Genomic DNA, 12999 nt, shown 5'->3' with positions numbered 1-12999 from the left:
TGTACCCTCGTAGACCAAAAGCGGAAGCGTTTGACAACGCGGTTGATGTAGTCGAACTTCTTCTTGTTCTGACCAATCAAGCACTGAACATACGGTACCTCCGAGTTCTGCACACGTTCAGCTCGATGACGTCCCTCGAAATCTTGATCCAGTAAAGTGTCAAGGAAGTAGATGAGTTCCGTCAGCATGACGGCCTGGTGACGCTAATGGTGATGTGATCCACACAGGGCTTCACCTAAGCACTATGAGAATATGACCGAGGGTCTAATCTGTGGAGGGAGGCTCCGTACACGGCTAACAGAAGTTGATGTGTGTTCTAGGCGCCCCCTCATATATATAGGTGGGAGGGAGAGGGAGCAGCCAAGGGGGCGCCCCAAGTAGGAGGAACCCTACTTGGGGGCCTTGTCCAATTCGCCCCCTTACCATAATTTCTGAAGGGGGAAGGAAGGAGGAGGGAGGAGGGAAGGAAGGGGAAGGCCAAATCCCTCCCCCTCCTTCTCTCTTCTCCTCTTTCCTTCCCCTTCTCGTTGCTGGCTGCTGCGTTTCCCCTCTTAGCCCATTAGGCCCATATCTTTTCCGGGGGGGGGGGGGTGCCCGGAACCCCTTCCGATGACCCGATATGTACCTGATACTCTCCAGAACACTTCCGGTGTCCGAATACTATCGTCATATATATCAATATTTACCTCTTGACCATTTTGAGGCTCCTCTTCATGTCCGTGATCTCATCCAGGACTCTGAGCAACATTCGGTCACCAAATCACATAACTCATATAATACAAAATCGTCATTGAATGTTAAGCGTGCGGACCCTACGGGTTCGAGAACTATGTAGACATGACCGAGGCACCTCTCCGGTCAATAACCAATAGAGGAACCTGTATGCTCATATTGACTCCTACATATTCTGCGAAGATCTTTATTGGTCGAACCGTAATGACAACATACGTTATTCCCTTTGTCATGGGTATGTTACTTGCCCGAGATTCGATCGTCTGTATCTTCATACCTAGTTCAATCTCGTTACCGGCAAGTCTCTTTACTTGTTCCGTAATGGTCATCCTGCAAATAACTCATTAGTCACATTGCTTGCAAGGCTTCTTATGATGTGCATTACCGAGAGGGCCCAGAGATACCTCTCCGATACTCGGAGTGACAAATCCTAATCTCAATCTAAGCCAACCCAACAAACACCTTCGGAGATACCTGTAGAGCATATTTATAATCATCCAGTTATGTTGTGACGTTTGATAGCACACAAGGTATTCCTCCGATATCCAGGGGTTGCATAATCTCATAGTGTCGGTGTTCTGGGAACGGGGGTCCCCAGACTTGCCTGCGTGCGGCCCACGGCGTGGCGGAGCCAGCAGGCCGTACGGCCCATCTACACCAACAAGGCACCCAAGACCCTCGCGAGGGGCCAAGCCTCGCGAGGCGGACGATGCAAGACCCCCTCAAGAGTGGCCTGGTCAGGCAGGCTCGTGAGGAGCGGAGATATCAAGGCGAGGCGAACCTCACGAGGCTCTCGTGACGTGAGCCATGACGATCGACACCAGGCGAGCGCCAGCGCGCGCAACGTCCTTGTTTCCTCTTTGTTGCAAAGGAGACAAGCGCAATCGCGGAGTACCGAGGCCTCAGGCAAAGGTTGCCATTTCGGTGCAACAAGACCAAGACCAGGAGGTCTGCAAGACGGAGGTCATTGTGGAGCCCAAGACGGTGTCATCACCACAGCTTTGCGCAGGCGAAGACTAATTTTGTCGGGACGGCTCGTACTAGATGGCCCCCTTCAAATTTGCTCGCCATTGTTGGCTCCCTTCCCGCTCGATATTTGGGAAGAGGACCAGGGCCTCTATAAATAGGACTAGCCACAATAGTAGGGGGTGGGACTCATCGAATCCTGGCACTACAAGTTCATACGCACAAGAACACCTCAACCTCAGGAGGCTGTTCTTCCCTTGTACTGTTCATCTTCAGCCCAAGAGGCAATCCACCACCACACTGGAGTAGGGTATTACACCACAACGGTGGCCCGAACTAGTATAAACCCCGTGTCTTTCTGTGTTGTGAGTTCGTCGAGTTCGTCCGCAAGATCTTAGCAAGCTGGAGCGTAGATTGGTAGAAGGGAAAGACTTCGCGCACACCCAGTGTTCGAACCTTAAGGGTTAGCTGGAACCCCACATCCGACATTTGGCATGCCAGGTAGGGGTGCACCGGGGCTTCTCTCCACCAACCAACACCCCGCACCGCTACACTACGCTCCCATGGCAGGCGCCCCGCCACCAACCTCCACGGCCAGCACCAATAGCTGGGAGTCTGGGTACCGAGCCTTGGCCCCCGCTCTGCGGCAAGTGCAGTGGCCAGCCAAGTTCATGCCGGAGATGCCGCCGAGTTACAATGGCGCGATAGACTCGGCCCTGTTCCTGCTAGCATACGAGGATTTCATCCTCGAAGCCGGAGGAGACGACAAGATCATGGCAAACTTGTTCCCCCTGGCGCTCGCCGGCGAGCCGCGCGCCTGGCTGCTCAACCTCCCGGGATCAACGGTGACGTCCTGGGGGGAACTCCGCGACCTCTTCACTGCGTGTTATGCGGCGCCAGCACACCACGCAGTCGCGGCATTGCTGGGTGGCTCCCAAGCACCTCCTTCAGATTGCTACGTCAAGCCTTTCTTCCGTCAGATTGGGGCAACCTGCAAGCGCCCGGGGGCTCCGCCGGGTTGGGCTGTGCCGGAGGCTGACCTCACCTTCGACTCAGAAGACCACCCCAGCTCCACCGCCGGCTCTGGGATGCTCCCGATGCTCTACACGCCCATCATCTGCAACGTGGCCATCACTAAGGCCCTCATCGATGGCGGCGCCGACCTCAACTTGCTCTCCGTGGAAGCCTCCAGCCTTCTTCATGTGCCGCTCGAACGGCTCGGCCTCAGCAAGCCCTTCACAGGAGTGGGTGGTGGAGCTGCTCACCCTCTGGGGCAGATCCGCCTCCCTGTCACCTTTGGCATGCGAGACAACTACCACACTGAGCTCATCGACTTCGACGTCGCGCACATCCTCCTACCATACAACGCCATCCTCGGGTACCGGCTCTCGCTCAGTTCATGGCGGCGACTCACCAGGCCTACAACCTCATGAAGATGCCAGGGAGCAAGGGCGTCCTCACCATCAAGGGGGACACTAAGGAGGCCGTGATGGTGCTCAGGCTCTCCTTCAAGACCGCGGTAGCGGCACAGCCTGCCGGCGCCGGTGCGCCCGAGGCCAAGGAGACCGCGCCCACCAAGAAGAGGCAGTTGTTCACCCAAGACAAGGCGGAGACCAAGCAGGTGCCGGTCAATGAGGACGGGTCTTCAGGAGCCACCTTCACTATAGGGACCGGCCTTGGCCCGGGACAAGAAGAAGCTTTGGTGAGGCTTTTGCGCGCGAACAAGGAGATATTCGCGTGGGAGCCCAATCAGCTGGTAGGGGTCCCGAGAGAGGTAATCCAGCATCATCTAAGGGTATGCCCCAACATACGCCCCGTGAAGCAGCGAGCAAGATGGAAGTCCACTGAGAAGCAGGCCTTCATCGTCCAAGAGACACGCAAACTGGAGGCGGCAGGCACCATCCGAGAAGTTCGATACCCCGAATGGCTGGCGAATCCCGTCGTAGTACTGAAGAAAGGTGGGAAGGAACGGATGTGCGTCGACTTCACCAACATCAACAAAGCCTGCCCCCAAGATCCGTTCCCCCTTCCGCGCATCGATCAAATCGTCAACTCCACTGTCGAGTGCGATTTTTTATGTTTCCTGGATGTGTTCTCTGGATACGATCAGATCAAGATGGCGGTGGAGGATGTGGAGAAGACAGCCTTCTTGACACCATGTGGGGTGTATTGCTACACCTGCATGCCTTTCGGCCTTCGCAACGCGGGCACAACCTTTCAGCGGCTGATGCACATCGCCTTGGGGTGGTAGCTCGGCAGGAGCACAGAGGCCTACGTTGATGACATAGTGGTCAAATCTCGCGAGGCGAGGACGTTGATTCAAGACTTGGAGGAGACCTTTGAGAGTTTGCACCGGGTGAACTTGAGGCTTAACCCGAAGAAGTGCGTGTTTGGCATCCCCTCTGGCAAGCTACTGGGTTTCTCGTATCCCACAAAGGGATTGAGGCGAACCCGGAGAAGATCAAGGCCATCGAAGACATGAGCCCACCACAGACCCTCAAGGAGATGCAAAAGCTGGCAGGACGGGTGACCACGTTAGGGCGCTTCATCTCTAAGCTAGGCGAGCGCGCCTTACCCTTCTTCAAGCTCATGAAGAAGAAAGGCCCCTTCGAGTGGACCCCGGAGGCCGACCGGGCCTTCCAAGACCTCAAGAAATACCTCACCAGCCCCTCGGTGATGGTGGCGCCGCGACCTCTTGAGCCTCTGGTACTCTACCTCGCCGCCACCCCGTACTCTGCCAGCGCGGCGTTGGTGGCAGTTCGGGAGGAGCACAGAGACAAAGGTGTGCCGCGCCAAGCCAGAGCTGATGCAGCGCAGGGTTAGGAAGGCACACCAGAGCCATCAGCGGCGGAAGATCAAGCTCGGCAGGGCAGCATCGCGCAAACTCCTGAGGATGGCCAAGTCTTAGGAAACCCTCCACCTCAGAATACGCCACAATCTCCGCAAGACCCGAGCCTCAACAGTGTGCTAGCCCTCGTCGAGCACCCAGTGTACTTCGTCAGCACCGTACTGCGGGACACAAGGGCATGCTACCCCATGCCGCAAAAGCTCCTGCTCGCACTCTTGGTGGCCTCGCGCAAGCTGCGACACTACTTCCAGGGGCACCCCATCAAGGTCGTCTCATCTTACCCATTGGAGAGGGTACTCAGGAGCCCAAACTCAGCCGGAAGGGTCGCTGAATGGAACATCGAGCTGCAAGCATTCCAGCTGGAGTTCAGCACCACCAGGGTCATCAAGGGAGCCGCACTCGCCGATTTTGTGGCGGAATGGACAGATGCCCCGGCTCTTGAGGATGGAGAAGACTGGTCCACCTCCCCAGGAAGTGAGGCACCAGACGGCTGGGTCATGTATTTTGATGGCGCCTTTGCGCACCAGGGCGCGGGGGTTGGAGCAGTGCTCATCTCGCCCACTCAGGACAAGCTTTACTACGCCGTGCAACTCTGTTTCCAGCACGGCGAGAAGGTCTCCAACAATATCGCATAATACAAAGGCCTCATAGCCGGCCTGAAGGCTGCGGCGGCTCTGGGGGTGAGGCGCCTTACCGTCAAGGGCGACTCGCAGCTCCTCGCCAGCTTCTCCAACAAAGTGTACGAGCCAAAGGACGAGCACATGGAGGCCTACCTTGCGGAGGTGCGCAAGATGGAAAAGCAGTTCTCAGGCTTGGAGCTACAACACGTGCCTCGGGGCACCAACAAGGAAGCCGACGACATCGCCAAGAGAGCATCCAAGCGGCAACCGCAAGAGCCCGACATCTTTGAAGAGCGGCTCTTCAAGCCGTCAGCTACGCCACCTCTCTCAAGCACGACTCGGCCTCGGGAGGATCTCCCATAGCCCTCGGCCATGGGAGCACCAGCTTGCGGCCCAACCTCAGGAGCTCGACTACTCTTGGCGCTCGAATCTCAGGAGGAGTGCTGGACCAAGGAGTTTAAGGGGTACCTGATGCATGGGGCATTGCCGGAGAAGGAAGAGGATGCGGAGCGCGTGGCCCGATAGGCCGCGGCATACTGCATTCAAGATGGCGAGTTGTACAGGAAACGGCCGAACAATGTCACACTGTGCTGCATCTCCAGCGATCAAGGGAGGGAGCTACTGACTAACATACACGGCGGGGACTATGGACATCACTCATCATCACGGACCCTCATCGGCAAAGCCTTTCACAACGGATTCTATTGGCCCATAGCACTCAACGATGTAGCCGAGCTAGTGAAATCCTACGTAGCATGCCAACTCCACGCCAAGCAAATCCATCAGCCTACTCAGGGCCTCCAAACCATCCCGCTCACATGGCCGTTCGTGGTCTGGGGGCTGGACATCCTAGGCCCGTTCCCACGAGCGCTAGGGGGCTACCATTATCTCTACGTCGCCATCGATAAGTTAACCAAGTGGGCGGAAGTGGAAGCCATCCGAACCATTCCAGCCGGCTCTGCTGTCAAGTTCATCAAGGGCTTCGTGAGCCGCTTCAGGGTCCCCAACTGCATCATCACAGATAATGGCTCGCAGTTTACTAGTAACCTCTTTAAAACCTACTGTACTGACCTTGGAACGCAGATCTGCTACGCTTCAGTGGCCCACCCCAGGAGCAATGGTCAGGCTGAGCACGCCAATGCTGAGGTCCTGAGGGGCCTCAAGACGAGGACCTTCAAGAAGAAGCTGGAGGCCTGCGGCAAGGGCTGGCACGATGAGCTCTAGTCCGTGCCGTGGTCCATCCGCACCACCGCTACCAAGCCAACGGGCGATACTTCGTTCTTCCTCGTCTACGGAGTTGAAGCAGTCCTCCCTCACGAGGTCAAGCATCACTCCGCGCGGGTTCTGGCGTTCGACGAAACGCAGCAGGACGCCATGCGGGGGATGGACCTCATGCTGGGGGAGGAACGTCGTTGTGAAGCTTCATTAAGGGCGGCAAGGTACCAGCAAGCGCTGCGGCGTTACCACTGCTGTGACATTCGCTTCATGATGCTCGAGACGGGTGACCTGGTCCTGAGGTGGGTCCTCTCCAGGGAAGGGTTGCACAAGCTTTCACCCATGTGGGAGGGCCCGTTCAGGGTTGTCCACGTCTCCAGGCCTAGCGCCGTGCGCCTGGAGACGCAAGAAGGGACACCTATCCAAAACGCCTGGAACATCCAGCACCTCCAGAAATTCTACCCATGAAGCAAGGCCCAGAGCCTATGAAGCAGGGCCCAAAGCCTGTGAAGCAGGGCCCAGAGCCTGTGAAGTAGGGCCCAGAGCCTATGAAGCAAGGCCCAGAGCCTGTGAAGCAAGGCCCGGTGCCTGTGAAGAATCACCGCCCGTGACACTCTCACGTAATAATGAGTTGGGGCTGTACACGCCCCGGAGTCTCAGGAGCGCCGGCCTCAGGCCCTGGGGCTCCCTCCCACGTCTAGTGGACAACACTTAGCTCCGCGCTAGTGAGAAGACTTGAAGACTAGATTAGGTGCCGGACGCGGCTTTTCATTTGCTTTCCGCAGTTGGTTCGCTTCTCCTTAATCAAAGTTTGCCTTTGGCGTTCCTTGCTGATTTGGTTCCTTCGCCTTTTACCGTGTTTTTCAGCTTTGGTTTGCTCATGATCTCTCTCTCGCATACCTCGCGAGGGGGCTAGGCAGGTGCCCTCACGAGCATTTTTCTTCTGCCCTCGCAAGCATTTTTCTTCTCTCTGCCTTCTCGCGAGTCACCCTCGTTCGAGCCTGAAAGCTGGCACACCTTTCCTAATCCGTGCCCCTCGGGTACCGCGATACAAAGCGCCAAGTCAAGGTTGGGTTGAACGGAAAACCCTCTAGCGCACCCGCTAACAATTTTTTTGCAGTTTCTGAGCAAACACATACATCTCGTGAAGGAAAGGGCGTCCCAAACACGCCAAGTTAAGTTATCTTCATGCAAAATAACAACACGACATGGGAATAACACGCATGTTGCATTAACCAAGAACCACAGTTCGATACACGCCCCTATGGGCCCATATTGATTTCATTTTCTGATGCAGGAAAAAAGGAAAAAGCTAAACAAAGCGGCGTTTCAGCAATCCACGGAGGCAGGCCCTTGGCGACGCCCGACGCCTAGCCAGACCCCTCCTCGCGCTTCATGGAGGCGCGGCGACGAGATGACCCGCTGCCTCCTTCGAAGCAGGCGCGGCGGCTGGTCGTAGCCATCGTTGCTGGAGCTGTCACCAGAGGAAGAGCCGCTGTAGCTGGAAGAGACGCGGTCGCCGTAGAGGGCAGGCTTGTCCTCATCCTCGTCATGACCGTCACCAAGGCCGAGCACCTCCTCACCGTTGTTCGTCTTGGGGCAGCACCCGACGCGGCGACCATCTTCCCCGAACACCCTCACATAGAGGGTCGATTCACCGTCATACTTGAAGTGGAGCGTGCACAGCCTGCCCAGGCCGCGCGCGCGGGCGAACGTCTGCCAACCGAGGGCCAGGGCAATGTTGCCCACGGTGGAAGTCTCGAACGCAACCCAGGAGGCCCTGCTGCAGCAACCATCCCCCTGCAACAAGAGCCCGCCAAGACCAGGGGCCGACAGTTCATCGACAAGGAAGCGCGGAAGCTGGAGCCAGTTGCCGGTCAGGTTCTCCGACCAGACAACGAACTCCGGCGGCACCTCCGCTGAATGAAAGCATGGGCAGGGAGGCCGCGCCACCATCGCGCGCCTCCCCTTGTCAGCTGGGCCACCATGGTTGGGATGTTCCCCTTCGCGTGCCGCGGCGCCGCCCTGACAGTGGGCCACGGCGGGGGTCGCAGCGTGCTTGCGCGGACGGCCGCGACCGCGCTTGGGCGTCGGGGAACTGGGGCCCTCACGAGGGGCCTTCCCCTTCTCGACGACAGTGAACTTCCTTCGTGGTGCCATCGGAGGCACTGTAAGCAATGAAGCAAAGAAGAATCAAGCAAGCGAGGAAGAGATGGGCGACGAGGGATCCGCCCCCCTCTCCATTTATAGCGTAAGAAGGCCAACCGACACCTCCCATGATTACAGGTAATGATGGTTTCCCTTGCATGTCGCAGGGCTTGTCAAGTCGTGCAGTCACCGAGGCAGCATGGGGAAGCGGAGGTGCCCACATCCAATCAACCGCCACGCGTCAACCAAGGCCGTAGGCTTTGGGGGCCTGCGGTGCTCCGAACTTGACCCTTGGCTTCGCCGTGAAGCCAAGCCCGCGCGCACCTTGGGCCCGGGGGCTACTGTCAGCGTTCTGGGAACGAGGGTCCCCAGACTTGCCTACATGCGGCCCGTGGCGTGGCGGAGCCAGCAGACCGTACGGCCCATCTACACCAACAAGGCACCCAAGACCCTCGCGAGGGGCCAAGCCTCGCGAGGCGGACGACGCAAGACCCCCTCATGAGTGGCCTGGTCAGGCAGGCTCGCGAGGAGCGGAGATATCAAGGCGAGGCGAACCTCACGAGGCTCTCGTGATGTGAGCCATGACGATCGACACCAGGCGGGCGCCAGCGTGCGCAGCTTCCTTGTTTCCTCTTTGGTGCAAAGGAGACAAGCGCAGCCGCGGAGTACCGAGGCCTCAGGCAAAGGTTGCCATTTCAGTGCAACAAGACCAAGACTAGGAGGTCTACAAGATGGAGGTCATTGTGGAGCCCAAGACAGCGTCATCACCAGAGCTTTGCGCAGGCGAAGACTACTTTTGTCAGGACGGCTCGTACTAGCTGCCCCCCTTCAAATTTGCCCGCCATTGTTGGCTCCCTTCCCGCTCGATATTTGGGAAGAGGACCAGGGCCTCTATAAATAGGACTAGCCACCATAGTAGGGGGCGGGACTCATCGAATCCTGGCACTACAAGTTCATACGCACAAGAACACCTCAACCTCAGGAGGTTGTTCTTCCCTTGTACTGTTCATCTTCAGCCCGAGAGGCAATCCACGACCACACTAGAGTAGGGTATTACACCACAACGGTGGCCCAAACCAGTATAAACCCTGTGTCTTTCTGTGTTGTGAGTTTGTCGATTTCGTCCACAATATCTTAGCAAGCTAGAGCGTAGATTGGTAGAAGGGAAAGACTTCGCGCGCACCCAAGTGTTCGAACCTTATGGGTTAGCCAGAACCCCACATCCGACACATAGTTAAAGGAATCTATATTTGACATGAAGAAATCAATATCAATAAAACTGAACGATCATTATGCTAAGCTAACGGATGGGTCTTGTCCATCACATCATTCTCCTAATGTTGTGATCCCGTTATCAAATGACAACTCATGTCAATGGTTAGGAAACCTTAACCATCTTTGATCAATGAGCTAGTCAAGTAGAGGCTCACTAGGGACACGGTGTTTGTTTATGTATTCACACATATATTAAGGTTTCCGATCAATACAATTCTACCATGAATAATAAACCTTTATCATGAATAAGGAAATATAAAATAACAACTTTACTATTGCCACTAGGGCATATTTCCTTCAGTCTCGCACTTCCACTAGAGTCAATAAGCTAGTTCACATCACCATGTGATTTAACACCCATAGTTCACATTGCTATATGACCAACACCCAAAGAGTTTACTGGAGTCAATATTCTATTTCACATTGATATGTGATTAACACCCGAAGAGTACTAAGGTGTGATCATGTTTTGCTTGTGAGAGAATTTTTGTCAATGGGTCTGCCACATTCAGATCTGTATGTATTTTGCAAATTTCTATGTCTACAATGCTCTGCATGAAGCTACTCTAGCTAATTTCTCTCACTTTCAATATGTGTCCAGATTGAGACTCTGAGTCATCCGGATCAGTGTCAAAGCTTGCATCGACATAACCTTTTACGCCAAACTCTTTGTCACCTCCATAACCGAGAAACATTTCCTTAGTCCTTTTTAAGGCACCTAAAGATAATTTTGACCGCTATCCAATGGTCCACTCCTGGATCACTCTTGTACCATATTTGCTAGATAAGTGGCAAGACACACATTAGGTGTGGTACAGTCGAGGCATAGGGAATGACTTTAGTTCTCTCTCTATCTTCTGTCGTGGTCGGGTTTTGAGTCTTACTCAACTTCACACCTTCAACACAGACAAGAACCCTTTATTTGAGTGATCAATTTTGAACTTCTTCAAAATCTTGTCAAGGTATGTTGATACGTCTGCAACGTATCCATATTTTTTGATTGTTCCATGCTGTTATATTATCATTCTTGGATGTTTTATAATCATTTTATATCATTTTTTGGTACTAACCTATTGACATAGTGCTAAGTGCTAGTTGTTGTTTTTTTGCATGTTTTTTACATCGCAGGAAATCAATATCAAATGGAGTCCAAACGCAGCGGAACTTTTTGTGGGTTTTTTTGGGACCAAAAGCCATCCAATGGGCCAGAGAAGCGCCTGGGGGTGCTCCGAGGGGAGCACAACCCACCAGGGTATGCCTAGGGGCCCAGGTGCACCCTGGTGGGTTGTGCCCACCTCGGGTGCCCCTCGGACCGCCTCTTTGCTCTATAAATACCCCAATATTCCAGAAACCCTAGGGGAGTTGACAAAAATCAATTCTAGCCGCCGCAGAGTCCAAAACCACCAGACCCAATCTAGACACCATGGGTTCACCACTTCCATTGGTGCCTATCCGATGATGCGTGAGTAGTTCTTTGTAGACCTTCAGGGCCGTAGTTAGTTGCTAGATTGCTTCCTCTCTCTCGTCTGATTCTCAATACAATGGTCTCTTGGAGATCCATATGATGTAACTCTTTTGTGGTGTGTTTGTTGGGATCCGATGAACTTTGAGTTTATGATCCGATCTATCTCTTTTTATCCGTGAAAGTTATTTGAGTTTCTTTTATCTCTTATATGCATGATTGTTTATAGCCTCATATTTCTTCTCTGATATTTGGGTTTTGTTTGGCCAACTTGATCTATTTATCTTGCAATGGGAAGAGGCGCTTTGTAGTGGGTTCGATCTTATTGTGCTTGATCCCAGTGATAGAAGGGGAACCGACACATATGTATCGTTGCTACTAAGGATAAAATGATGGGGGTCTATTTCTACATAAATAGATCTTGTCTACATCATGTCATCGTTCTTATTGCATTACTTCGTTTCTCCATGAACTTAATACACTAGATGCATGCTGGATAGCGGTCGATGTGTGGAGTAATAGTAGTAGATGCAGGCAGGAGTCGGTCTAGAAATCTTGGACATGATGCCTATGTAATGACCATTGCCTAGATATCGTCATGAGTATTTGAAGTTCTATCAATTTCCCAACAGTAATTTGTTTACCCACCATTTGCTATTTTTCTCGAGAGAAGCCATTAGTGAAATCTACGCCCCCCGGGTCTCTTTCTCATATTATTTTCCTTTGCGATCTATTTTATTTGCCTTTTATTTTCAGATCTATTAAACCAAAAATACAAAAATACCTTTCTGCAATTTATTTTATTTGGCGTTCAATCTATCAATATTTACAACTCTCTCACGTTCGTTTGCCAATTTGTGGCACCGTTACCCGAAAGGGGTTGACAACCCCTTTAACACGTCGGGTTGCGAGTATTTGTTATTTTTGCGCAAGTGCTCTTTACGTAGTGTTGCTTGGTTCTCCTACTGGTTCGATAATCTTGGTTTCATCACTAAGGGAAATACCTACCGTCGCTGTGCTGCATCATCCCTTCCTATTTGGGGAAATACCGATGTCGGGGGTTGGGTGCGACATATGCCAAAGGATGGCTTATCATGGTGGGGGCGAGTAGAACATAGCTGGTGCCTGGAAACGGGATAAGGCGAAGACATGCACGTCGGCGAATCTTACCCAGCTTCAGGGCTCTCCGGGGAGATAATACCCCTACTGCTGCTCTACGGGGTCTCCGCATGATCACTATGGTGAAGTGTTTACACAGTTGCTCCTTGAGCTGTTTCCTGGAGGTATGAGAAGGCAAGGCTAGCTCTCTCCTTCCTATATGATCTGGTCTAGTGCTAATGGATTCTAACCCTTTGCATGGATGCTCTGGGGGGTTTATATAGGCCTACCCCCCAGGGGTACAATGGTAATCCGGCTGGGCGCGGGCCCAGCCGTCAGTCCCTCTGGCCACCGTCTTATCCGCCGACTCCTGGGGCCCGCCGACTGGTGGGGCCCCCCGACTGGCTTGGTGTGGGGCCGACAGGCCGCGTCCGCCGCAGGCGGGTCTTTGCCAGCTGCAGATTACTGTAGCCGTGCCTCTGATGACGCAGGCTCGATCATGAGGTCATGGCGACAGCCCCGCCGTCTGGCGGGCGATCACTGTGGCCACTACTTGTCGTGTCTGATTAATGGCGCGTGGGGCCCGTGGGAGGGGCCGGCCGACTTCTGGTGGCCGACTCCCATCCGGGCCGACT

Source organism: Triticum aestivum, chromosome 6A (assembly GCF_018294505.1).
Source record: "Triticum aestivum cultivar Chinese Spring chromosome 6A, IWGSC CS RefSeq v2.1, whole genome shotgun sequence".
Taxonomy (NCBI): Eukaryota; Viridiplantae; Streptophyta; class Magnoliopsida; order Poales; family Poaceae; genus Triticum; species Triticum aestivum.
Note: the sequence above shows the minus strand (reverse complement) of the source record.